At 47.4% G+C, this 26,924-nt stretch overlaps 1 long non-coding RNA gene across 5 annotated transcripts in view; it reads left to right on the plus strand.

Moving 5' to 3' along the window:
• Positions 1 to 1,601: 1,601 nt before the first annotated feature.
• The window catches only part of LOC123863507 (uncharacterized), a 33,697-nt gene continuing 8,374 nt past the window's right edge, over positions 1,602 to 26,924 (plus strand). Inside the window, exons 1-9 of one of the 5 annotated variants that reach the window (XR_010408007.1) lie at positions 1,602 to 1,873; positions 2,290 to 2,452; positions 10,821 to 10,899; positions 12,805 to 12,877; positions 13,411 to 13,510; positions 15,181 to 15,308; positions 15,622 to 15,721; positions 25,144 to 25,282; positions 26,624 to 26,795. This is a non-coding gene — a long non-coding RNA (uncharacterized LOC123863507). Of the gene's footprint in view, positions 1,874 to 2,285; positions 2,453 to 10,820; positions 10,900 to 12,804; positions 12,878 to 13,410; positions 13,511 to 15,180; positions 15,309 to 15,621; positions 15,722 to 25,143; positions 25,283 to 26,623; positions 26,796 to 26,924 lie in introns of all 5 variants that reach the window. The other 4 variants (XR_010408009.1, XR_010408003.1, XR_010408016.1 and 1 more) reach the window with 4 other exon arrangements.

Here is a 26,924-nt window from a genome sequence, read left to right on the forward strand (position 1 = left end):
TTTTTTTTTTTTTTGACATCATGCAAATGAGGAGAAAAGACTGAGTGGCTTTCTATCCAGAGATCAGGAAATGAAGTCTGTCTGGGGCCACACATTCCCTGGGGACATGAGGTAGTGTCAGAAATGGGTTCTGGAAGAAGCGGGCCTTTGTCCATTTCTGTTTCATGAGGGAGCTCCTCCTCTTGGCCATGGCTGGAGGGGAGGCTCCCCACCCACACTCCCAGGGAACCTTACACCCAAGGCAACCTCGTTAGGACTCCCACTGGAGTCCCAGGTTTTGCTATCTCTAGATAGCTCCCAGGTTTTGCTATCTCTAGAGCTGCCGTCAGAGGCCCTTTTCCTCCTAGCCTCATTTCCCACTGAGGGAAACGTTGACTTTTCTAGATTAGGTGTTCTGAGCCAACCAGTCCCTCTAACATGAAGCAGAGCCACAGTCATTGGGCCCCTTATACCGGGGCCCCCAAGAAGCCCCGTGCTAACACTGTTAGGGTAGGCAGGATTTTATTTTTAGATGGCTTTTTGCCTCATAGGTGGACTTCCTTCTGGCCTGAGAGACTCTGGACCTCTGTGACTTCCATGAGGAGTAAAGTCCAGTGTTAACCTCACTCACCAGGGGTCAGTTCCAGAAGCTGGCCATGCCCTGGTTTCTTCCAAGAGGACAAAACAGTGTTTCTCAGACGGGCCTGTGATAGGGCACCTCAGAAATGTAGTGATTTATAAACAGGATGTTATTTCCTATACAGTAGGATCCTTTTAGATATTATTCACTCACTGGACAGGAAGATGAGGAACCTGAGGCCCAGAGAGGGTCAGTGGCTGCACCAGGGCCCAGAGCCAGGGGGTAGCAATTCTGGGCAAGAGACCAGGCTCTGGTGGCTGAGCCGAGATGCTTCCCCATCTTTCTATATTCCTTCATACTTGCACAGTCTTCCTCAAACTTCAGTCTCCAAATTGTGCCATGGGTTAATGTGGGGGCCCTCCAGTCACAATTTCAAGAACTAAAGAATGCAGATCCTCAGATCTGCCAAATAACATCTCAGGCACTTCCACTTTCAAACTATAGTTTAAGTGGTGGGGGTCCCTCCGGGCCTTGGCAGCCAGGGGACCGCACTCTCTCTGCCTTAAATCCTCCCAGGGCAGGCCAAGCCCAGAGCCCGGGGCTCCTGCCGTGACTAGGCCTCAGCAAGTTCTCCATGCACACACGTCCAAGACGAGTTTTGTGGGAACCGGGTCCTCATCACCTGCCACTAGAGACTGCAAGTCACTCCTCCTCCCCCTGCTCCAGTCCCTCTCCGTGGTGCAGGAGCCAAAGGGGATTTGGGATCAAGGAGCCACAGGCCCCGGGTCCAACCCAGCCCGAGAAGCTTAACCAGAGGCAAGAGGATAACTCGGGCCAGCACACTCACCTCCCCGGGGAAGGAGGGGTGGCCAGGCAGCCAGAAGGAAAACTCCTGGGCTTTTTATTGAATCCATAAAACAAAAGGTGAGGGGTTTCTGGGCAGGGGAGGAATGCACGGTTATTTGTGGCGCTGGTCTGCAGAGGAGGGGAACACGGAACTCCTTCCAGCTCTGCGCGTGATTCATCTCCCCGGGGAGCGCCGGGGCCGGGGCGGGCGGGCGCTAGCAGCCCGGGCCCCGGCACACTCCGGGCGCCCGCTTATTTACGGTGCTTTATCAGCGGCTGTGCGCGGCGATAAAGTTTATGAAAAGAGGCGGCGTCTGCGGCCGGCGGGCGGCCCGCGCTCCTTTCCCACACTGATTAGGATCAGCCAGGGCTTTGGAAGCTGCAGTTAAGGATCTCGGGTGCCCGGAGCCGCGTCTCCCCCTTCCTGCCCCGCCCGCCCGCCGGCTGCTGGCCCGCGTGGGAGCCGAGGTCAGGGCTGCGGCCAGGCTGGGGTGGGGGGCGGGGAGGAGGAGGGGGCGGGGTGGGGGGAGGGGGGCGGAGGAGGAGGAGGGCGGGGGAGGAGGGGGGCGGGGGGTGGGGAGGAGAGGACCGCCCGCGGGGGAGGGAGCGCCTGGGCCCGCTGGGCCTGGAAGGGAAGGGCAAAATCCTTCACTCCCAGACGCTTGGTGCCCTGTTGAGAGATGGAAGGGGGTGACGGGCTATTTCTCCTCCGAAGGATGGCAAATTCTCAGCCCCTACGTTGTTCTACGTTCATTTCCCATCATTTCATGTGTGTTGCTTTGTCTTTGCGTTTGGCCTTGACTCGTGTTTTTTTTGTTGTTGTTGTTGTTTTGTTTGTTTTTCCCTTTTCATGGCCCTGTGTTGTTCCTCCCTTCGGAAGATAGTAATTGCATACCTATTTTGCTGGACGCCTCTAAGCCCGCAGCCTGAGAGAGATTCCTAGATGAAGAGCCGTGACCCTGGTCCTCAAGGTTCTGGAGTTCAGGAGGCCAGACAGTCCAGTGAAGAGTAACTGCACCCTGGGGCTCTAGAAGCCAAGACACCCAGGCAGGTGCCGCTCTCCTGGTCTGGGAGCACTCACTTCTTTAATCCTCACAGTGACTTTAGGAGGGAGGGGCCATTAATATTCCATTTGACAGATGGTGAAACTGAGGCCCAGAGAGGGTAAGCAACTTGCGTAAGATGACTCAGGAAGTCAGTGGCTGAGCCAGGATTTGAACCCTGGCAGCATGGCATCCCCAGAGTCTGCGCACAACCTCTAAATCTCCCTGACTTTCGAGAACAGACGGCAAGCCTCAGGAGGGCAACAGACAGGATGACTAATCCTGCCTGGGAGAGGTGGGGTGGGCTTCCTGGGGCCTGGAATGTTATTAGGGATGGAGGGGGAGGTCCAGGTAGTCACCAGACAGGATGGTGAGAGGCTCTCAGGGCGCAGCTCCTTTCGCCTTCCATTTTGTGTTCTCCCCAAGAAAGTGTGGAGCCTTTATATTGTGTGAACCAGAATCACCTTCCCAGGCCACAGCCTTGATCTGGCAGGCTCTATCTGCAGCTACTGAAATCCCACCAGCTTTCAAGTGAGCAAAGTCGTCCCTCCCAGAAGCTTTCCTGGACTGCCCCTTTATCTCCCAGCCCATGACCCAAAGCAATCTTTCCATCTCTCCTCTGTCACACTTGACCATACGCAGTCAAGCTCTCGGCTCTGGGCTCTTTCTGTCTTTATTACTGGACTGTGAGCTCCTGGAGGGCACTGGTCTATTCTTCCCCCCCCCCCTTTTTTTTTTTAAGATTTTATTTATTTATTTGACAGAGAGAGAGATAGCGAGAGCAGGAACACAAGCAGGGGGAGTGGGAGAGGGAGAAGCAGGCTTCCCGCTGAGCAGGGAGCCCGATATGGGGCTCGATCCCAGGACCCTGGGATCATGACCTGAGCCGAAGGCAGACGCTTAACGACTGAGCCACCCAGGTGCCCCTATTCTTTCCCCTTTATACTCACTTCTGCCCCAGACCTGGTTTAATATCCTGCAGATAAGAGGTTCTGAATAATTGCATTTGGTCAATAAATGGGGGGACTGGGAAAGCCTCTGACCTCATAGATGCATCACTTAACCCCTTGATGGATTTCTCGATCAAGCAAACTAAAAATGGAGACGACGGGTATTCTCACCAGAGATCTGGACCACCCTCTGCCAAGGGAATACAAAGGCAGAGTCAGTCACCTAAGCCCGAAGTCCCTTAAAATCTCTCCAGACGAGGAGCAGGATTAGTCCTGGGGCCTGGGCATAGCAGGAAGTCTTGTCGGCCCAGTTATGAGGAACGGACTGTGAGGGCCGAGAGCCAGGCAGGTCATTGCATAATCCTTCTTGATTTCAGCGAGGCTTTCCATGGGGCCAGTGACACGATGTGGACACTTGACTCCAAAGGGTACGGTGTCAACTATGAGCACCTGTCAGCACCACTGCTCAGAGGGGCAGGGCTGTGTCTTGTTCTTTGTTGTATTTCTGTTTGCTTAGAACTTGCTTTAGAACATTTTAATTGGAAATGGGATATGTGCACATGATTTAAATACTCAAATGATTCCCAAGGGTCCAACCAGACCCTTAGCTCATCATCTTCCTGCCCAGAGGCAACAGCCTTAATTCAGCGTTTCTTTGCCCAGAGATGCCATGTAGGATACGGTATTTTTACATTTTTTATGATGAACTACTGAGGTTGTTGTGGACATACTCAGTACCTTTGCAGGTCATGGTGATGTTATGCTTGTTGGTGATCTGGAAAAGAGATTTAGGGTTCATTGACCTTGAGAACTGGAGAACTAGTCTTGCACATTATGATGATGCTTAGTAATAATGGTGGAATGATAAAATCTGGATATCTCAAATACTACCTGGGGTAAGACAGGTCTGGCCCAAGGGTAGTGGATAAAGATCCAAGGAGACATGGCTGGGCACAGATTTAATACGCATAGGAAATGTTGGGCCATTTTAGCAAGTACCACCGTGCTGCCAGGGTGGATCATAAGGAGTATACCCGATGGAGAGCAGCTAAGTATTTATTGGGTAGACTCTCATTAAAGTATTTATAAATGCCCTGTCATTTCTTGGTTACTCTGCTACGTACTGGTAGGAGGGAGAGTCACAGAGATGAATAAAGTAACTTCTAGCTGAGTAAAGAGGACCAAAATGCACTCATATAATGTTAAAATAAAGGTGACCACACTGGCATCATGTAATCCAACAAAGAGAAGGACAAAAGGTGACTTAATTATTTAAGTGCGTGGCAAAGTCAGCTGGGTGGTCCCAGGTCTCACTTTCTGAGGACAGATGTCTTCTTTGTGGCCCTGGACCCTATGGCTGCCTATAGCCAAGGATTTCCAGCCCCCTGTACAACCTCTCTGACTTGTCCTAGGAGCCCCCGGGGCCTGTCCCTGCTAGCCACGCAAGTCACAGTTGGGCCCCCCCAGGCACTCTGAAGCCAAAGCTCTGGGGAATGAGGAAGAAGGTTCTTTGCCTGTCTCCCTTCCCTCTGCACAAAGTTCCAGTAGTGAGGTCCCAAAGCTCTACTGTCTGTTCTCTGAATTCTCGAAAAACTCCAACGCAATGGTCTTCCCAGTTTTTCCTTATGGTCCTGCTGCTCCTGATAAGACTCATGTCCAATGCATGTTTGGCCAAGGGATACTCAGAATTAATTGCTCTTCTCCTCCATTGGACAGGACTGCCTTGCTGGGTTAGTCCAGGTTCCTCGGGTCCCCTTTCCCATAGAACAGGCTCCCTCCCGGAAGCTCCGGGGCCTCTCCTGTAGTTGTCAGGCAGACGAGCCCAGACACGTCAGATCTCCAGCTCAGGTTCAAACTGGGAGCTCAGTTTCCCCTGGTAGTAAGTAAGATGCCGATGAACTGTTCAATAAGGAAGGCCAAACAAGAGGCTGTGGGTATGAGGAAAGATTTCAGTGAGTGAAAAGGAAGAAGGATTTCTTGTATTGGGATGATAACAAGGAAAGGTATTTTGATCTCCCTAAGGAAGAGTCCACGGTCTTTCTAGAATAGTTTAGGAAAAGGCATCCTACTTCTTTCGAAGCTGATTCCTTGGTATTCCTGAGGCCGACTGACATGTCCTACCTTTCAAATCGAATGGTGGTGGCCTTTCCCCTAATTCAGGTAATGTGATTTTTCCACGTAAATTTTTTTTTATTTCCGTGCCTTTTTTTTTGACTCTTAAACCTTTAGCACCTGCAGGCAACAAAACTAATGAACAAGCAGTAAACATATGAATGGGAAAGCTTGAAAACCACCGATCTTGCTGAGTTTGTTCCTTTTTTTTAAAGAACACGTGTGCTTGCAGTTTTATACTGCCGGCCCATAATGTAGCCGTAGTTTCTGCTATTAAAATTGTTCCTCCTTCATGGATGGAATGAAACAGGCTATTATTCCAGGGTGTTCCCGGAACAGCCTCATGTTTCAAGGAAGCACGCCCCGACTCCGAGTTCTCTACCACCTGAGTACACGTGAGCACGGCTATTGTCGACTCTCGAGTATTCCTTCCCTTTCCTCCTTCCCCGCTCCCTCTGCTGGTTCACTGCGCGGCCCAGACTGACTGCTCACCTCTGCCAGGCTAAAGATAACCTCTCCATCTGGGATCTCACCCACGGGCTAAATTTACTCTCCGGGGTGAGTTGGGGCTACCCTGACCGCTGCCTCCAGGCCAGGCTCGGAGCACCCAGGCTCATCACTGGAGGGCCTGGGGACGGGGAAGGGACCCGGAGGGCGGGGCGGGGAGGGGTAGGAATGAAAGAAGCCGAGAGAGACCAACTGGCAAAGGGGCTTCAGAAACTGGGTGACACCGTGGCTAGGGCGTCAACTGAGGTCAGAAGGATTTGGCTGCTCCCAGCAAAGATTCCTTTTCCGTAAGTTTTAATGTTACTGTAATACAACCCCCAAAGGGAAAAGCCCAGTGCTAATCAGGGCTCAAGAAGCCAGTGGACTGGATGTACAGAATGGGGTGTTTAATTTTATGATGTGGCTATGGGTTACATGCGAGACTAATAAAAGAACTCCATAAAATGTGGCTTGGAGCAAAGGGGCTGCCTCCTGTGCCAGAAGGTCACCCTGCTCCGAAGTGGTTTTAGAGCAGGGCCAATGTCTAGCTGGTGCGCTGGGCTGGCCATTCTGGTTCGTACACTCTTCAGAGCCTTCTGTGCCGGTTACTCAGTAGCTGTCGCTCTTAGCTTCCTCAGTGCCCCCTGCTGCCCTGGCCGCCCGGCCCCCAGCCAGGACCTCCCCAGGATCCAGGGAGCAAACGCAGGCTGCTTGCAGATACCCTTCTAGGCCATGTCTCCAGTGTCGCATCGTTCTGGAGTGGCCAGTGTCCTTGCAGTGGTTACATACTGAGAATGTCACCGGTCCTACAGCGTGTCTTCCTGGGGATTAGGTCCGGCAAAGACCTGTGGAACAGACCAGCGACAGTTCCACAAGACTCCCCTTCTCCGGTCCCAGACCAGGCCAGGGCACCCAGAGGAGGCTTTCTTAACAGGTGACTGTCACTCCCCTGGTTGCTGCAAGGACGGACCCAGCTGTTCCCTTGAATCCTAGTTGACCGCTTCAAAGAAGGGCTTTGATAACACAGGAATGACGTCAGGGTTGAAGAATAGTTTGGGGAGAAAAAGACGCATTTGCATAATGTTTCCCCAGCAGGAATTGCATTTGCTGTAGCGTTTGAATCAGAAGGAAACTTAGAGGACATTCGGTCTTTCTTTACAGCCAGCACGGCCCCTTCTATATCAACCCCCACAGGAGAGAGCCAGCCCCTTGTAGGTCATGCCCATTGCCGGGGAGCTGAGCTCTTTGAAAGAAGCCTCCTATAGGAACCAACAGGAGCTGAAATCTTCCTAACAAATGAAAGTCTGAACCCCCTTTGTTGAGCTCTGAAATCTTTCTACACATCTCAGATTTTTGTTCCTTACTTTGATGGGATTGCAAGTCCAAAGATAGCCCCGAAACAAGCAGTGCCATCTGCTAACATGTCCTATAGTATCAAGTGAGGTGAGAGGTCATGAATGCATGCACTCATTCATTCATTCATTCATTCAACCACTGTTTACTGAGTGACCAGTAAGTGCCAACCCATGTCCTTGGTGCTGGAGATTCAGCAGTAAACTGGAAATGGTTCTGCTCTGAGAAACTCTCCAGTCCGCTAGACATTCGGGGAGACCAGGGAAATCTGGGGTGGTTGAGCTTTGCCTTTGAACCCCATTCCAGGCCTGGGTTTATCCTAGGTGGGGCCATCCTGGGTGACTGTGGGCAAGAAGCTTCTATCTGTGCTTCTCCTTTGCCCTCACACATTACTAATGGCCTGGTGTGGGTCCACTGAAAGCATGGAGTCCTCAAGATGGGTCCTTGTTGTACAGACATTGAGACGGAGAGGCTAAGGGCTGTAGGCCACCGCCCTCCTCACACTCTCGAGAAAGGCTTGTGAGCATCAAACAACATTTTATAATGTGTTTTGCTGACTTAACAATTGAAGAGAACAATTCTTTTACCTTTCATAAGCAAGAACTAATAGACAATTTGGATGAGAAACAGAAGACAGTAGAATTTATTTATAAATTCATCATCTACAGATAACAATTTTCGTGCGAACTTTTTTTCTGGGTGTATTTTGTAGGTCCGTGGATGTGAGATACACAGACACACACGTGCACACACATACATGCATCTTGTACTCTACCTTTTTCGCCCAGTTATTTTCCCAGTGATCGCAATTTTAAAGAAAATCCAATTATTCAAAAAAGATTTAATTATTACACATAACTTTGAAGGACTTCCCCCAAAGAAACCCCTGGAAAACAAAGAGTTTAATGCAAATTAGGCATCGGCTGGGGACGGCAGATCAAGTTTGCCCTTCGTTTTTATTAAGGGGCTGGGGGTAGAGTGGAGATTTTCATAAGATGGTGCACTGGCTGCCCTTAACTTCCAGCTCCAACCTGGTACTTCTCTTGGTGAAGCAACCGCTAGGAACGATGGAGGTGGAGCCTGGAGGAGCAAGGGCGAGCAGGGCTCAGTTAGAGACCTGGGGACGGGAGCTGCAGCTGGACTTTGACCCCACAGATAGTGTGGGGATGAGGCTCTACCTGTGGTGGGCCCTGGGCTCCATCAGCATTCATGAGCCACCTCCTTGGTGCCAGGCTGTTGAGGAGAAGCTGAACCTGGGAAGACAGCGGAGCCGAGAGGCTTCCTTCCTCCTGGTGCCTTGATCGGAACTGACGCCCTATCTGCAGCTCCCCGCAGGACTGTTGTCACTTAAGGAACCCCTAGAAGCTGGCCCTGAGCTTCAAAGGACAGATAAAAGAAAACTGTGCATGTGAGGGGGCTCAGCAGGCAGAGAGATGGAGAAGAAGAGCCCACCAAACAGCTCTTCCTGAAAATAGCACTGAAAGCCTGAGCAGAATTAACAAGGGCATTCAAACACGGTACCAGGAAAAAAAAAAAAAAAAAGACTTCCTGGAATTAAAACATATTTTTAACTAAAATACTAATTGAGTTAATTAAAGCAGAATACAGACTTAGAAGAACAAGTACAACAATATCCCAAACACAGAACAAGGATACAAAGAGATGGAAATCATGTGGGCAAAATAGGAGCCCAGGAGGCTGGAGGCGGGACACCTAAGATGTCAATCACGGGAGCTCCGGGAGGAGAAAAAGAAACAGTTGGAAACAGCTGAAGGACAGGGAAAAATTAGGCAAATGATAGAAGACAACGGCCCTGCATGAAAAAGACTGGGGTCTGAGGTTTATAATGAACTCGTGGGGTCACTGGGATGAAAAGCCACACACCTAAGCCCAGCCAGATACAATTCTTGAAAGGCAGGTGTAAAGAGAACCTCCTTCCCTCTTCAATACAAAGAGGGAAACGTTAGTTATAAAGGAAAAGGAAAGAGGTGGGGGTCACCTATCACACCTCTAATAATGGGAACTTGATGTCTGAAAAATCCTAGAGCCAGCCAAAATGCATCCTGCTGGTCAGGGGGAAAAATGCATTACCCAGGTACCCAGGCACCTGTTTGAGAAAAATACTCTAGAAAGAACCTTAAACAACACAGATCATTCAAGACAGGAGAGGATGAAGAAGGAAGTTGGTGGGGAACATTTGGGTCCCTCAGTCACTCTGTCTCTCTGAGACAATTGCAACAGAGGCTTCAGCTGAACCCAAAGGGGACTTCAGAGCTGGAGTGCCTCTGAACTGAGCTGGGTCTGGCTTGTTCACCCAGCAGGGGCTAGCTTTTGCAGGAGGTGCCACAGGGAAAGGGCAGACCTTCAGCTGCAGGCAGTTCTCCAAGGGAGAGGGACAGAGCTGGGAACTGGCAGCAGCCAGCACCCCTTCAGCTGGGCGGGGAGGGGCACCGCAGCCTCCTCTTACGTCTGGATGTGCTGGGCTGTGCTGGGAGATAACAGTCAGTTCTTGGCGGGGGCGTGGGGAGCTCTGATTTGTAGCTTCTGCCTATTTTTCTGGGATAAATATTCCTATCGTAGCTGCTATCAACCTCCCAGTGTGATGTGACTGCCCATGGAGCTGGGAGAAGGTGCAGGCGGCTGTCTCCCAGGAGCTGGGCCCAGCTGGCTCTTCCCCCTCTCCCCCCCTCCCCCCCAGCCCCCGTGTGCACCAAGGACATTAGGGGGCGCGTGGGGAGGGGACAACAGCAGGAGGGGCAGTTGCGGCTTCGTGCCTTCCTGTTCAGCACTAGTGCTCAGACACTGGCAGTTCTCCCTCCTTTGGACTCATTTTCTCCTTTTGGGGTCACCTTCCTAACCCTCTTCCCTACAGCCCCCTCCCCCCAGTCCCCTCATTCACCCCAGTACATTGGTATTCTTTGCAAGTAGTATTCCAGAAGGAATCTCAAACACTCATTCTTTCCGAAATCCGTGTGACCATGAAGCAAGAGGCTGCTTCTCCGTAGGCAGTCCTGAGGATCAAGGTGAGACGCTTGGAGGGGTTGGCGAGTCTTGTCTGGAAGGGGCCAGTGGTGTCTGTGCAGGACACATGGTCTCTGGTGCACAGGACATAGTTGCTGGCTCCTGCTGTATATGATACCAATGTATCATCACCTTTGCGTAAGCGCTAATTACGTCTATTTCAAAGGGCCAGAGGAAAGGACCCCTTAACTCTGGACTTTCGCACCAACCAGCTCGGAGGCGAGATTTAGCCTTGGGGGAGGCTTTGTGGTTCCACTGGCTTTGTGAAAGTCGCCTTACCAAGAATGCTTTTTTTAAACTTCGTTTTCTCCAGGGTTAAATAGAGTGAGGAAAAGAGAACCTCTGGATTTTTTTTAAAACCCACAAAACTACAACAACAATAACAACAACAACAAAAACCCCTCAAGACCGAAAAATCCAATTCTACTAACAAACCCTTTTATTTATTAGGATCCTGTTAATTCCGGATTTGGAAAAATAGACCTGGAAAGGAGGCGGGCACTCACCACTTCATTATCTTTGAAGAAAGGTATAGTAAGTAGATTAACAGAGTAAACCAGATTAGAAAGGCAGAGCCTTTATATGGCTAAGAAATTAAACTCTTCTTCAGCTACTAGCAACTGAATTATTTGAATGTTAATATGAAATGTACAAGTTTTCTATTTCTGAAAATGGATAATTTGGGACCTTTTTTGGGGGGGAGGGCAACATTTGATACATACCTCCAGCATGTTTATGTGGATTCTAAGCTACGTTTCCCAAATATATTTAGGGCAAGTCTCTTTTCTGCTGGCTTCATGTTTTTCAAATTTATTATTATTTTTTTTTTAAATTGTTTTGTTTTTTGAAAGAGAAAGAGAGAGAGAGAGCAAACAGAGGCAGAGGGAGAGGGAGAAGCAGACTCCCCGCTGAGCAGGGAGCCCGATGCAGGACTCCATCCCAGAGCCCTGGGATCATGACCTGACTGAAGGCAGACGCTTAACTGACTAAGCCACCCAGGTGCCCCCATGAGGAACCAGTCTTACTGGATCCCCTCAACGGCACCACACTTTACAGTGTAGCCAACTCTTCCAACATTGAGTCTTCCCCTTAATCTCCCACTGCCCCATGGAGTGTTCTCAGTTTACAGCTAAGGAAGCGGAGGCTCACTGAAGTGCAAAGGTATGTTCAAGACAGAACCTGCTAGTGATAAAATCAGGACTTCAATTTGGTCTGGTCCTTTTACCCCAGACTACAGGACTAAGTTGCGATCCACTCCCGGAGAAATACTCTTCCTCAGAAAGTGCTGACTACCTCTTCTGTTTTGCAAACCCTTCTAACTCTTGTCAGCATCTCCCCAGTGTCTTGAAGTTCTTGTGTACGTCAGCATTTGAGGCACTGGAAAGTAACACAAATAAAACATAAAATACTGTAGTTGAGGATTTCCAAAAGGAGTGATCAGAACATACTCTACGCATATGTGTTGTGGGCATATATAAATGCTTCCTGGGGGATTCCTCTTTGCTTCCGTCAAATTCCCATAGAAATCTGTGAGCCAGAAAAGATTAAGAATTGCTGAAAGAGGATTGTAACATAACCAGGTTGGCTTTTCTGGACACTAAATTCAGCTCTGATCTTCCTGGTCACCAGGGGAAAATGAACAAAGTGATGATAAAGCAAGGACTTTCTCTTAGAAAATAACTCAGCACCAAAATATAAACACACACACACATTCTAAGACAACTGGAAGCCAAAAGAGAATTGGTCTCTCAGACTGCCAACCCATGGAGTTACAAAGCACAAAATGGTCAGGAGGCGAGGCATTTCTTTTAGTAGGGAGCTTAATTGGTTTATAAAACTCAGGAATCTATACCATGCAAATTCACAAAAATTCATACAGCTGTCCGAGAAGTCAAAAGTACTCATTGAAAGTTGAAAAACTCCTGGGATGGAGCCCCACGGCCAGCTCCTTGCTCAGCAGGGAGCCTGCTTCTCCCTCTCCCCGTGCTTGAACTCTCTTTCTCACTAGCTCTCTCTTTCAAATAAATAAATAAATCTTAAAAAAAAAAAAAAAAAAAGACTGGTTCCTCAGGATCCAGCCTCATCAGCACTCAGAAGAAACTATGACCAAGGGATGGACATGCTTGAGCAGCGGTTGCCACTTGCTGGGGATCCCAACAGTCCCGTGCCTCCATTTGTTTCTTGCTGCTTTAGGAAGAGGATAAATATTTAAGGAGGCTCTAGCATAGCTTGAAAGGAGTATGTTGAAACTGCCAGGCCAGGGAGGCCATGAGCCGTAACTCTGGGGTGCCCGGGAGGAATGCCTGTCTCCACCACAGGTCCTCCCCTCCCCCACCCTCCACACTTGCACACAATTAGCCACTCCATTAAGCTCCAGTGCAAGGACCAGGCTTTCTACGGACCCTTCCGTGACAGTGTGCTTTTCTCTCCTCAGGGTCACAGGATTCTTCCCATCTGATCACAGTAGCATTTACTGCTTATTCTGTTCATCTGTTACTAAAGAGAAGGTAAATAGTTTATTGAGTACCTACTACCGACATACCTTGTTTCATTATGGTTCCCTTTATCACACTTCCCAGATATTGCATTTTTTTACAAATTGAAAGTTTGTAGCAACCCTGCGTGGAGCTAGTCATTTTTCCAACAGCATTTGCTCACTTTATGTCTCTGTGTCACATTTTGGTAGTTCTCACCATATTTTAAAGTTTTTCATTATTATTATATTTGTTATGATGATCTGTGATCAGTGATTATGAGTTGCTGAAAGCTCAGATAATAGCATTTTTAGCAATAAAGTGCTTTTTAATTAAGGCATAATGCTCTTGCATACTTAATAGATTACACTATAGTGTAAACATAACTTTTACATGCACTGGAAAACCCAAAAAACTCATTTGACTGGCTTTATTGTGGTATTCGTTTATTGCCATGGTCTGGAACTGAACCCACGATATCTCTGAGATGTGCCTGAACGTGGAGGGCTTTGTGCTGATCATATCCTATACTGATTATGGATTATCCTTGATTCTTTTTTTTTCAGATTGTTCATCCCTGTATGTGTTGTACCCCTTAAGGAATGGGATCATTAGAATACATGCAATCCTTCCCACCAATCGGGACATTGGAGTTGACAGCTAAATGTCTGTGCATTTAGTCAGCTTACTCTCGCAAGAGCTCTAGTATAGCATGGTAGTAATCCAAACATATAACCATAAAAGTTATACATGCCCAGTTTTCAAAGCTTGGAAATACATAAAATATAAATTTATGTATAACCCTACCATCCAGAGATCATTGCCGTTAATATTTTAGTATATTTCATTTTGACCTTCTTTTATCTATGTTTCTATTTACCTAATTTGGAACATTCTATGTGCAAAGTTTTAGACCCTACAGCTGTGCCTATGTCGTTAAATATTCCTAAAATACAATTTAAATGACTGCATAATATTCCATCAGAGTGAGAAACCATCATTGATTTTTTTTTTAAAGATTTTATTTATTTATTTGAGAGAGAGAGAATGAGAGACAGAGAGCACGAGAGGGAAGAGGGCAGAGGGAGAAGCAGACCCCCTGCTGAGCAGGGAGCCCGATGCGGGACTTGATCCCAGGACTCCAGGATCATGACCTGAGCCGAAGGCAGTCACTCAACCAACAGAGCCACCCAGGCGCCCGAAACCATCATTGATTTATCAATTTCCTTATTAGAGATGTAGACTATAATTTTTCACTATTACAAACATGACTATAGTGAGAATTTTTATGCATGTATCTACATACCTACTTGTCTGGTGATTCCCCTTTAGTGTACTTATGGAAATTAAATTATTATCCAAAGGGTATGGAACTTTGGAAGTTATTGATTTGTATTACCAAATTTTTGTCAGAAGTTTGATCTTCTCTCTTCCCATCAACAGAGAAAAATGCCTGATTTCTCATTCCTACACTAACGTTAAGTATTGCTTTCAGTATTTACAAATTTGAGTAGAGTTTCAGTTTTGCTTTTACATGTGTCTTTGATCATCGTTGAACTTAGTTTTATATATTTATTAGCAACTTAATTTCTTCTCTGAATTGTCTATTTATGTTTTTGACCTTTAGAGAAAATGGGAGCCTTAGTATTTTTCCTATTGGTGTGCCACGGATGCATTATTGAGGGTTTTTAAAACCCTTTAAAAATCAACTGCATTTTTTTTTTTTTTATGTCACCATCTATGGCCACCTTAGAAGAAAGACCAGTCCCAGATGTAAAGGGCAGTTCCTTCAAACACGACCTCAGTTATTTTGGGTTATTGAATCGTTTTTATTTTGTGCAAAGAATGCACAAGAAAATGTGAGCCTGGTTCTTCCTCAGCACACTTGCTTTCCATTAAGCGGATCCTTTGTGCTGAAACAGACTTGCAGACCCGGCAAGCCAGACCAGGCTGCTGGCAGAAAGATGTGCACGGCCTGGTGTTAATGCAAGAATGAGAAGACCCCTGTGGCACATCGCAGGAGGTCAGACCATATGTAGAACTTTCTTTCTCTTCCTTCTTTCCCTCCTTGTTCCTTGCTTTTTACTTTCTATAAATCTAAGGTATTAGGAATGGCTTGACTTTTTAGACATACATATTTTTCAGAAATTCTCTGTTTTTCATACTTTGCCAAAGTAATATAGATTCCTGAAAGCATGGAGAGAATAAAGACCTTTTTGTGAAGTCCATTCATAAGATGCACAAGAGGGATTCATCACAGAAAGTTCAATCTTTTAAAAAAAATGGGCTTTCATAAATCCTGTGAGATGGGTGTTAGCATTATCTTGATTTTACAGAGGAGGCTTTAGAGAAGTTAAACAATGTACTCAAGGTCAACCGCCAGGAAAGCAAGAGCACCAAAACTTGGACCTGGTTCTGCTGAAGCCAAAGTGCACGCTCCAGCCTACACCGCTCTGCTAGCCCGGTTAGTCACCGTTCTTAACCATGTGTGATCGGAAAGCTCTAGCTACCGTCTTCCTGAGTGATCAGAACACTAGTAGCAGATCCATGAGGCAGACCCTGCAGGGGACAAGGCGCAGTGGTGGGACATGGGCCAGAGTATCGGACCGCTGGGCTAGGAGAGTCAGCAAGTTCGTGGGTGAGAGAGAATCCTTAATGGAAGCCAGAGTGACCATCTTCCTGGCACATTGGTGAAAGGGGAAATTGGACACTTAGGCACAGGAAGATAAAGAGGATGGTTGGTGAGAGAAATTAAGGTGGTTCCTTTCCCTCCTCAGAGACTGTCTGAGTCTGTTGCAGAGTAATTGTGAAAGGCTGTGGGAATTCCAGGACTATCAAGGAATGACAGTGGGTCCCGGGAAGATGGAAGTGAACCAGGTGAGACTCTACCAAAGGGTAGAAATAAGAATCGGGGGCCAAGCTTCAGGCATGGTAGAGCTCCAACAGGAGGAGGGCACTCCAGTGGATTGATGGGAAGGGATGCTTCTGCTTGTGTATGGCAACCTCTCTTATGAGCTAGCGAATGGATTATTCCCGTTAATTGAGTTGCCCATCATAACTGCTAATATCTTCTTAAAAACTGGGACATGGACAAGAGGAAGGAGTTCTCTCTGGTTTGGTGGATCAGATTCTCTACGACAGTGGCTTTCAAACTTTTTTTTTGTATTACAATACTCAGTTGAGGAGTCCCTTTTCTATCACAAATATATGACACATATATAGATTTGAAACTGAAGCAACATTTCACGATACAATAGTTACCCTTCCTGTGCAGGATACACTCTGATACTTGCTCTTCTCTTTTATTTCATTTAAGCAAAAGTGCTGACACTTCTCACTAAATGGATTTCTCAATCCATTAAGGGGTCATGACTTATCGAGTGAAAAGTCACTGCTCTGAGGTGCACAGAACAGTATGTCCGCGGAAGCCATCATCAGGGCCCCTCATGGCCACAGTCCACGGCGGGAAGTGGCACACAGAATCTTTTCCAAGAAGACATTAAAAATAGGTGTTTTAAATCTGGTTAACCTCTGTCCTTATAGCCTGCAAGTAACTCCCCCGGTGGTGGATTTGGGATTGTCTGGACTGGGGCTCTGTAAGGTCAGGCTTGGAATCCCGTTACGAATGTGTGCAGACATTTCCCGAGTACTTTGTAAGTTCGGTCGTGCTCAGCCTGGGATAGGGCGTCATCCTCCACCAGCTTCCCAGGACCCCTTGGCTGCACACACAAAGAGAACCCGGCTTTTCTTGTTTGGGCCTTAGCTCCTTCCTATTTGATTGAATTTGAAGAGGAACTGTTTGCCTTTGGCTGCACATCCTGAATCATAATCAGGATGCTGCTGGCGCAGAAAACCTGCTCCCACCCTTGCCTGAAATAACGGAACAGGGAAGTAGGGTTCCTCCCCTCTCCAGCCTTAAAGAAAGAGGCTCATAATTTATAGTGTGCTGGCAATACATCAAAAGTCAATCCAGTCACTTACAGTAAAATCAAGGCGGGCAGAACAATGAATATAAAGTGAGATTAAAACACCTCATTAAAGGAACACATTGTTCAGTTGACACCAGAATAGAGATCCTTACATATTTGTTAGCCAGAGTCCAGGGGCCTTCAAAGATGCTTCCCTGTCCCTGGGGTATGAGAAAGGTAGAAGGCCACACCCTCAGCTTTTTCAATCCTTCAGCAAATATGCTTTTCTTAAACTATTCTTCAGGGACAGTGCTACGAGGGTATATTCATTCCCTAAGGCTACTGTAACAAATCACCACAAACTGGGGAGGCTTAAAACAACAGAAATGTCTTCCCTCACAGTTCTGGAAGCTAGAAGTCTGGGAACAAGGTGTTGGCAGGGCCACCCTCCCTCCAAAGTCTCTAGAGGAGACTCTTCCCTTGTCTCCTTCAGCCTCTGGTGGCTCCCGGAGTTCCTTGGCTTGTGGGCACATCCCTGGGGTCTGTGCCCCCAGCTTCGTATGGACCCTCTGCTTCCTGAGTGTCTCTCCTCTGTGTGTCTCTTATGAGGATACTTGACATTGGATTTAGGGCCCACCTGGATAATCCAGGCTAATCTCATCTGGAGATCCTTAATTCAATTACATTTGTGAGGATCCTTTTTTCAAATAAGACTGCATTCATAGGTCCTGGGGCTTAGGACCTGGACATATCATTTGGGGGTCACCATTCGACCCACTGTGGGGTACAGTGTTGAAAAGGACAGGGTTGTTGTTCTCAAGGAGCTCAGTCTAGTGGGGGAGGCAAATAATGGAAGAACAACGTCAAAAGAACAAGCACAGACAAGCTATGTTGCAAGTGCTGGGGGGATCTGAGGAGAATTTACGTGCGGAGTTGATGTGGAGGTTATGGCAGGGCAGGGATGGGTGTGCTTTTTTTTTTTTTTTTTTTAACCTTTGAACTCTACAATTTCCTGGCATTTGGAAATCACTGTAGAAAGCCATCAGGTTGAAAAAACAAGTCCAGTTTGAATAGAGAGGATTAACACTGGCCTAGTCAGATTTCTTGGGTCTGGCTAAGTTCAGCCAAGCCTGTCAGTTGTCGTGAGGTGTGGGAGAATTGGCAGGAAGATGAGAGAAAGCTGAAGACCAGGAACTGGGGGGAGATTACTGATGGCTCCTTCGCTGGGAGGTGCCGACCTGGACACCATGAAATGGGTCATTGGCTTTGTCTGTGACGGAGAATGTAGAAGAGGTGCATTTGTGGCCGCCCTGCAGCCCAGGTCAGAGCCTGCGTGCCCTGGACGGGATGCCACTGGACGGGATGCCACCGGCCGGGCAGCTGCCCTGCTGAGTCTCCTCCTTTGCTGTAAGGACTTGGGCCGCATGTTCTCTCTGGACCTGGTGTGGTGGGCATGGAAGCTCCTGCCCAGAGATCTGCTGAGACACAGGACACAGATGCTTTTGCTCACTTCTCTTTCCGGGGCAACATCTCTACAGTCTTTCTGAACATCACCTGCAGCTCTTATGCCCTCTCCTAGGACTTTAGCTTCTTCATGACTTCTTATTATATGAAAAAGGTTTATGAGAATAGATACTACACAATTATTGTTAATATTCTTGGGTGTAATTTGTTTGTTGTTATGGAGAAGAGCATATTCCTTTTTTTAAAGATTTATTTTAGAGAGAGCGGGGTGGGGGAGGGGCAGAGGGAGACGGAAAGAGAGAACCTCAAGCAGACTCCCCACCGAGCTCAGAGCCCAATGCGGGGCATGATCCCACGCAGAGATCATCCCACCTGAGCCAAAACCAAGAGTCAGACACTCAAACACTGAGCCACCCAGGCTCCCCAGAACATCTTTATTCTTTTTTATTTTTTATTTTTTTATTTTATTTTTTTATTTTATTTTATTTTTAAAGATTTTATTTATTTATTTGAGAGAGAGAATGAGATAGAGAGAGCACGAGAGGGGGAAGGGTCAGAGGGAGAAGCAGACTCCCCGCCGAGCAGGGAGCCCGATGCAGGACTCGATCCAGGGACTCCAGGATCATGACCTGAGCCGAAGGCAGTCGCCCAACCAACTGAGCCACCCAGGCGCTCAGAACGTCTTTATTCTTAAGGAACACATGCTGAAGTGTTTATGGGTGATGTGTTATAATGTTTATAATTTTCAAATGCTTCAGTGAATGTGTAAATAAACGTAATATGACAAAAATGTCAAGAACTGCTAAATCTAAGTGGAACGTGTATGGATGTTCATTGTTCTATTCTTTCAGTTTTTCTCAGTGCTTGAACGTAATCCTAATTCAAAACTTGGGGAAGATTGAAAGAAGAAAATTCTTGGTGTAGAATTTCTTGATCTGTGTTTCATGGATTCCAGGGAAGAAGTGGATGGGTATCAAGGATTAGGAAGCTTCTAAATTTATATGTAAACTTCTGAGGTGTGGTGTGCGTTTGTGTATGTGTGTGTGTGTGTGTTTCTGTCCTCATTGTGGGGAAAGGCTTATTGTTTGTGGCTCTCCACTGATTCTCAAATGAGTCTATGACTCCTCTTCCCCAAAGTTAAACACTATTGCTTAAAACTAGAAATAGGTTTGCATGCATTATACCTTTTGTAAATGGATACAAACAGCCAAACAGAGTCTGTTGCACATGTATCATTAGTCCTTTGTTGAAAAATTTGAGCTAAATTATAAAGACATTATATATTATGATCCCCTTATATTCCTTAACTCATTGCTTGATTTTTCTTTGTTTGAGTAAAATATGGTGGACATACAATGTTATATAAGTTTCAGGTGTACAACATAGTGATTCAACAATTATATACATTATGAAGTACTCACCCAAGATAAGTGTAGTTACCATCTGTCACCATAAGATGTTATTACAATATTATTGACTATATTCCCTATACTGTGCTTTTCATCCCTGTGACTTACTTACTTTATAACTGGAAGTTTGTACCTCTTAAATTGCTTCACCTATTTCTCTCTCCGGCACTCCCTCTTGATTTTTCTTAATTAGTTCTTTTCCTATCACTGTTGAATTCTTAGACTTTTTCACAAGTTTAAAATACTGGTTGCCAACATGGGCAAATCTCTTTTCCCTTGACCTAATTTAAAACTGAAACAAATTTTGTATCTTTCTATATTATAAAAATAACAGACTTACTATATTCAACTTGTAAAATACAGGAATATATAAAGAAGGAAATAAAATTTCCATTAAGTCATGCTCCAGAGGTAACCACTATTAATATTTTGATGTATTTCAGGCTTTTCGGATATATGCGTATATGTGAAACAAAATCGAGTAAGACTGAATGTGCAAGTTTATATTATGCAAAAAAGAACATTTCAAATTTCTTTACATTTTAATGTTTCCCAAATTTTTATAAAGAAACATTTGAATGGATTTTTCCAGGCTATGTATTAAATATGGTGGTTCAAATCCACATTTTAGATTTTAGTGAAGACACCGTTCCCTTGAAATATCTTATCTCTTCTGAATACTTACTACCTTTAGTAATATTATTAATGTTAAGTGCCTAGAGTTAAATTTATTTTGCTCTGTAGAGTTGCCCTCCTGAGATGGGTAAGAAAACAATTTTTAAGTCCATACTGGTTATTGAGGATGGAACCAGGACAGGGGGTAGGGATACTTGAGTAAAACTCTTAATTGTGTGGAGCTTGCTCTTACAGGCTTGATATTTGGTGACCTCAGAATAGTGCAAAGGAGACGGACTAGGGATGCCTGCATGAACCTGCTGCCAGAGGGTCCAGGAGCTTGCCTGACCTCCTGATCCACACACACATCTCAGGAGCCGAGGAGGGAAGAGGGAGCCCTCCTCTGACTTCCAGTGGCACTTAGTGAGGCTCTAATCACATTTTGATTTGAACCGGAGTTATTTGTTTACTTATGTTAATATATGCAAAGCCCCAACAAGTGTCCTGCACTTGATAGGCACAAAACAAATACTGATTCCCTCCTGCCAAATAAGACAATGAGTTCTTGGGAGACGTTTGCGCTGTTCAGTGCTGTACATGCGAGAATGGGGCTTGTTTAGGGGCTTGAGTTTGCCTCTTGTTAGCGCTATGACCTTGGGAAGCGTGCTTAATGCCACTGAACTCATTTTCTCACCTGTATGATAGTTCCCATCTCCTTGGGCTGTTGAAAGGATTAAGTCAACATGCTCCTGTAATAATGGCTGACATTAATCAAGGGCTTATAGTCGCAGCACCATTTTCAGGTGCTTTCGGTATGACCGTCTCATTTAGCTCCCCTAACCCTGTGCGCTGTACTGGTATCTCATTTTGCGGAGAAGAAAACAAGCCCAGAGAAGCTGAGTAATGTGCCCAAGGTCACAAAGCCATTAAGCAAGTGAACGGGGATTTGAACCGAAAAGCTTATACTCTCTCTAGCATCTGTACATCGCCCTTCACCTAGCACGTTGCCCATAGGGCAGCCAGTGCCATCCCCTCATTACATGCATGTGACGACACCCTGATAGACGCTCGCTGAATGACACCTGCAGGAATGTCTTTCCAGGATGCTGGGTGGAAGAGCACCGAAGGTGCTCCTCTCGTGGCAGAGAAAATGCACTTGTTTAGAAGAGAGACACATTATATGAGCCTGACGTTCAATCCTTTGAAACAGAAGCTTCAAACTCAAACTCACGTTTGAATTACCTCGCGGAAGAAGGGTTGATCTGGTGCAGGTTTCTGCCGCTCCCTGTTCCAATCAGCTGCTGAGTTGGGCTGCTGCCAGATGGATGACTCTTCTCCCATATGCAGGAGGGCGAAGCATGAGGGTGTTACCGGGAACTGAGACCTGGACGGGCTTGCAGGGCTGGGCACCCGGCCGAGTCACACCTAAGGGGTGGGTGCTTGCCAGCTGCAGGGCTAAGCTATGGCCCCTGAGAGGCTGGGCAGGGCGGGCAGCTCTTTGCTTGCTGATTCCCTTGTCTCCCGGGGCAACAGGCTGGAGCAGGCTGTGGTCACCCGTGGGAATGCTCCTCCTGAGTCAGCAGGGCCTGCAGTGCCCCAGGGTGTGGCCGTGTGGGCCCCTCACAGATGCCTTTTATCACAGAGGATGTCACTGCGCCATCACGGGTTGAGGGCTGGAGCTGCAGGCTGGAAGCTGCTTGTTTGGAGCCAGAGTAGGTCCCCGGAAAGGGTCAACTTTTAAGACTTTCCATCGGGCTGCTGGTGTTTGTATCAAGTATTTAAGATGGGGACATTTTGAAATGACCGTTAGTGTAGCTGTGCATGACCCTCAGACAGAGGCTAGAGACCCTGGTTCTAGAATCAACTCTGATGTGTTGTATACATTGGGAAGATCGCTTTCTCTCTTCCAGGCCTTAGTTGCGTCATCAGGAAAGTTAAAATAACTCCTGCCCTATCTGTATCACTGGATTATGCTGAGAACTAAATGATGTGATAAATGGAAAAACGGTCACTAAATGGCAAGGTGTTGCCCAAAAGCAAGGAGCCAGCCCTGCCATGCAGCTGCATCTGAACAGCCCCGCCTCCTTCTGGGTGCTCTCCTGTTCGAAGAGTCTCTGATCTGGGCCAGCCTTGGAAAGCTGGGGCTTGATTCCATTAAGAGAGATGGCTGGATTCCAGACCTGAGACGCCAGAGGGGTCTCCAAAAGGAAGGGATGCCTTGGGGAGCCAGTGCTGGAGGCCATGGAGTCCAGCCACCCCTGCCCAGTCTGGGAGCCGCCCTCCATTTCCATCTGTGGTGGATTAGGCTCTCATTTTATTGAGGGGGAAAGGAAGGTTTCCTTACTCAGTGCATCTCAGCCTTCCTCGGTGCTTTTAATGAGCTCTTCTGTTGTGGGGGCAATTGTTTGTGAGGGGCACCCTCCCAGTGAAGGGTTCCTTGGGACGGTGAACTGTTGTACCTATAGAGAATGGAAGAGGAGCCATTGGTTCAAGCTCAGCACCGTAAGGACCACAGTGAGGTGGAGAGGGGAAAGGAGAGATGAATGACACTAGCCCAGGGATGCCTCTGCTGGGCCCAATCTCCTTCCCATGGATTTTTGGCAGGAACAGCGCAAACTCTGGCTGATTTTGGGGGGTGCGCTCTTGTTCTTTGAGATATTACTGCGGTTGCACCAGAACAGGCTACAGATAGCTGCACAACGGCAGACAGGAGTTAGGCCTGGTGCTCAGTTCCAACCAGAGCGTGGCCCTAGGACATTGGCCAAGAGAGCGACAGACTAGAGCTCACGTCACAGGAAGTAAGGGGATGTTTGGTTTGGAGCATTAGACTTGTTTTCATATTCTTGAGGACCTGACATAGAGAAAGGTAGCCAACTCTGTTAAGTCCCCAACTTTTCCTCCCTGCCCCTACTCTGCAGGGGAAAGATTTGGCTCATTATAAGAAAGAACTTTCTGTAAGTCAAGATACCTTAAAGTGGTGAAGCAGAAACTGGCTAGTCACATGAAGGAGCCCATGGGGGTGATGCAGAGATAGGATGGGGGTTGACTTTAGTCATCTCCCTCCAGGTCTTAGAGGCTGTGATCCCAAGGACTGATTGTGCAGAGTTACGACCCTGATCTACATGATGCCCCCTCAGCAGTGCTCCTGGAGCTTTCTCCATGATGAAAATATCCTTTAGGACTGCTATGCTGGATCTTTCTTAATAGCAGTAAGCCTTTGAGGTGCTGTAAAGGTTCACTTTCCTCTGGTTTTGCTGGGAGGGGAGGATGGCCCACGTTTGTCATTCTGGTTTCTGACTAGCCCCCTTTTTCATGTTTCTTGTTCCTTCTTTATTCTATTCTTAATTTGTTGCTCTTGGCACAAGAATTTGTGTGGATTTGTTCGTAACAATTAACCTCTGCCTTGAGAAGCATGTGGACTGTTTTAGGGATATTTTTATGAAGTCTTGGGCCGTATTTCTTATGGCTGGAAATTAACCAGAGAACTGCAAAAATACAGGCTTGCTTACTCAGCTTTACATCTTGAGGATGAGTCCATCCTGCCTCCTACTTCTGTGTTCTAGATCTTTGTGCCATAGGTACTTCTTGGACCGGATCCTTTTTCTCTGAGAGGACTTTGGGGTTCCTTGCAGCTTCGTATTTTTATTGTCAAGTCTTCTGGTCCTCTTCTCACCTCCTAGATCCTGTCATTCTCCTTGATTCTCTTCTTTGTCACTTCAGTCCTTGCCTCTCCCCACACCCCAAGTTTCTTCCATCTTAGAAATCCTTACTCCTAGGTGCCTGGGTGACTCAGTCGTTAGGCGTCTGCCTTTGGCTCGGGTCATGATCCCACGATTCCAGGGTTGGAGCCCCGCATCGGGCTCCCTGCTCCGCGGGAAGCCTGCTTCTCCCTCTCCCACTCCCCCTGTTTGTGTTCCCTCTGTCGCTGTCTCTCTCTCTCTGTCAAATAAATAAATGAAATCTTAAAAAAAAAAAGTTAAAAAAAAGAAATCCTTACTCTTTGAGCTGAAAGTACCTGCTCACCCCAATGTTCACACCTGCTTCCTGTAAGGACTCATGGAGATCACGACTATTGGGTGGGGTTGAGGCGGGTGGGCTTCTGTTCCTTTTGAAATGGTGTTAGCCATTCAGGCTACCATTCGTCTTGAGAAATGAACTCACAGGATAATAAACTCTAGCAAACATCCTTTTGCTCGACCATGGTTGTAGAGTCCTGAACCATTTTCACATTTTCATCATTTTGATCATTTCCTGCAGACTCTAACCTAAAGACATTTCTGGTGCCTTTCATTTCCAAATTTAAAATGCTAAAGCCTGAGGAAAACTCTGAATCTTGAACGTGACTCCACAGAGTTGTGTTTGTTTCTCCAGGACCCCACAGTAACCGGGCATGGACTCTGCAATGGGTTTTGGGGTAGGCACCAAGGACAAGGGAACTGGTGTGATAATTTCCTGCCAGCAGGCACTCAGAGTCTAGCCAAGGAGACTGCCTCTGGTGTGCTAAGAGCCAAACAAGGAGATGCGAGTGCCCTGAGGAGGAAGGCTCGAAATCTGCTCGGGTAGCATTGATACAGGGGCAGTGGGGAAGGCTGTTCAGCTAAAAACGTGAACTCTCAGGTGGGTCTTAAAGTACATGAGTCAAACTTAGCTAGGAAGACAGGGCTATTATGGGCAAGGAACAGCAATAGGAAAAGCAAGGGATTGTGAGAAGAGTGGTATGTTTGGGGATCGAAGAGCAGCTGCATATAAGTAGATGGAGTGGAGGGGATAGAAGTGACTGGAAGGGAGGAGAGATTGGGGTGTCTTCTTAGAGAGTTCTCATGACAGGCACCATGTGATGTTTGGACATTGAGGAGAATCATTGACCTTTGCTCCCCCCGCCCCCACCATGATCTTCCTGTAGGGCTCTCCTGCTCACCAACTCACTGTTTGATGCTCTGAACATTGAGTCTGTATGTTTCTGGCTGCCAAACGAAGGACAAGCAGGAAGAGCGAGGGACCTGCCAAGAGAGATGCTGTCGGAGGACTTCGTGATAATCCAGGTGAGAACGGTTGGAGTGTCCCTGGAACCAGTAGCCTCTGCCTCATGGGCTGTGTGTCAGCGTTGCTCCACCATGCCCCATGACAAGTGCCTAAGCTGGTGTCCAGCCCATCTCTGGCTTGACTCCTAGCCTCTACCATCACCCCTCACCTCCTTCACCAGAACCCATCTGCTCGTTTGGAGTGGTTCTGACTGAGGCCGCCTCACCCACACTCTCTGGGGCACTCCCCACAGGACATGCATGCCAGAGACATGGCAGGATGGGTGAGTCTAGCCTCCGGTCCCCGTGGAAGAAACGCTTAGAGGGAGACAGGGGTTCTCTGTCTCAGCCGAGTTTGGGTCAGGCTTACCATTGCCTTAATATCAAGTGCAGTCCTTGTTGTCTTCCTTGTTGGAGGAAATGGATTCATGTGGGCTAGGGAGACCTGCCTACGTTTCTGTGAACTCAAAGGCTCCGTGCTCACAGCGTGGGTTGGCTTCAGACATGTTTCTACAGGCCTTTTGGCTGTCCCTGGGTAGGTTCTTGTATTACCTGACCCAGCTGAACATCTGCTAGTGTCATCCTCAGGAGCTCTGGAAGCTCCTGCGTACTCTGCCAGCTTCCATCTCCCAGGGAGGGCCTGGAATCCCAGCCCTGCCCTGTACACTTGGCTTCCAAAGGCTCAGTTTGCCCGAATGTTCTAGGTAGTTCTGCAGACAAACGATCTCATAGTGGTCAAACACCTTTGGGAAGACCCCCGGTTGAACAATGCTAAGTAGCTTAATTTACTGCAGGCCTTCTCAAACTCTCTAATTTACTAATATGTATATTGTGAGTCTCCCAGAGAGAGTGGGAGTAGGAATGGTCCATTTCCCACACTTATTTGCCCAAGGCACTTCCTCATGGTCCACTCCTTGCCATTGGAGAGGCCTCTCCCCTGGGGAAAAGGAGCTCAGCCGGGGTGGGGGTGGGGGTAGCCTTGTCTGCAGTCAGTTCTGAGGGCAGCTAAACTTTATCTCCTAGACTTTGGGGAGATTCATAATTAGGGTCAGCATCATCCCAGTTTGCCTGGGGTGGTCCCAGCTTGTATGGGTTATCCCAGTATAATTCTAATAGACTCCCGGACTTTGACTCTCAGAAGTGTCCCGATGGGGGAATAAATTATGTAGTCATCTTGACTACATAGCTCACTGCAGACCCCAGAGCCCAGCCACTTGGCATTTTGAGCCTAAAGGGGAGCGCACTGTCAGGCTTGCTTCTGCCCGTATAACATAGTCTCATGTCACCCTCTGACTCACCACTAGCTTTCTGACAACCTCTGATACTCGCCTGTGGGTCCCGAATTCTTTCCCTTTTATCCAGCCACTGTATTCAGCCTCGCCCTCTCGAAGTGGTCCTGCAAGGGGGCTGACCGAAATCAGTGCTCCTGAGAGCTGCAGACCTCTGTGTCAGGGTGCCCTCCACAGTGCGTGCCTTCAGCAGTGCCCTTGCTGGACCTCCTTAGCCTGTGAACTTCTGAACTCTACATCTGCAGGTGTGTTACTAACTTCTGTGCGTCATTCCTTTTCCTTCTAGTCTCCTTTTTATTCCTGCTACTGAAACAGCCATCTTCCTGCTGTCAGATGCTTTGACGGAATTTGTGTTGGAAAATATCAAGAAACCA

This window comes from Mirounga angustirostris, unplaced genomic scaffold, assembly GCF_029215605.1.
Source record: "Mirounga angustirostris isolate CCGP_5_RB_7025 unplaced genomic scaffold, mMirAng1.0.hap1 SCAF_1, whole genome shotgun sequence".
Classification (NCBI taxonomy): Eukaryota; Metazoa; Chordata; class Mammalia; order Carnivora; family Phocidae; genus Mirounga; species Mirounga angustirostris.